The 733-nt window shown below is 39.3% G+C and overlaps 1 non-coding gene across 1 annotated transcript; it reads left to right on the top strand.

Annotated features, from left to right (window-relative positions):
* Nucleotides 1-230: 230 nt before the first annotated feature.
* On the top strand, nt 231-313 carry TRNAL-UAG (transfer RNA leucine (anticodon UAG)). The gene has a single exon. It is a non-coding gene; the product is annotated as a tRNA-Leu (tRNA).
* Nucleotides 314-733: the final 420 nt, after the last annotated feature.

Here is a 733-nt window from a genome sequence, read left to right as displayed (position 1 = left end):
AATTTTCTGAGTAGGATACAGGACCCTAAATAGCTGGTGAGAGGTATGAGGTATTCTAAATGCATAAAAACAGTATACCTGTGAAATTAAATGCTCTCATATGTGATCTTCTGTGTTTATTGTCCTGTGCATAAAGTTGCACCTTGTGTTTGAAGGTTTAAATTATTTCAAGCTTGCATGGACGCAGAAATTTCTGAGTGACTTTTATACATTTCTTTAGAATCTGCACTGTCAGGATGGCCGAGTGGTCTAAGGTGCTGTGTTTAGGCTGCAGTCTCCTCTGGAGGCGTGGGTTTGAATCCCGCTTCTGACATGACTTTTGGCGATATAATCTCCTTTATCAGGTTAACATCTGATGGAAGTTGTGAGAAGTTGGCCTGGTATATGATGTTCACTATTCTAGTGAGCACCTTGCACCAGTCCAAACAACCCTTATGGTGATGGTTGTAAAGTCTAGGGCTCTGCTGTATACTGAGCAACTTATTGTATGATAATTAAGTATCTTGTTATGTGCCTGTGCCTCTGACCTCATAAAGAGTTCAGAGGAGTTGTGTTAGTAATAAATACATATATATTTTACATATAACCTATGTGGTGTCCTTTCATTTGGTATTCAAGGGGTTACATATGGTAAAACAGATTGCTTCACATGTTTTAGCCTAAGACAGCTTTGTCCATGCTACCTCTAGGATAGCTGGTCTATAAGGTTGACTTTACAACCATCACCATAAGG

The sequence above is a fragment of the Lissotriton helveticus genome, chromosome 8 (genome assembly GCF_964261635.1).
Source record: "Lissotriton helveticus chromosome 8, aLisHel1.1, whole genome shotgun sequence".
Taxonomy (NCBI): Eukaryota; Metazoa; Chordata; class Amphibia; order Caudata; family Salamandridae; genus Lissotriton; species Lissotriton helveticus.
The sequence above is the reverse complement of the archived record's forward strand: the minus strand, read 5'-3'. Positions and strand labels throughout refer to the sequence as shown.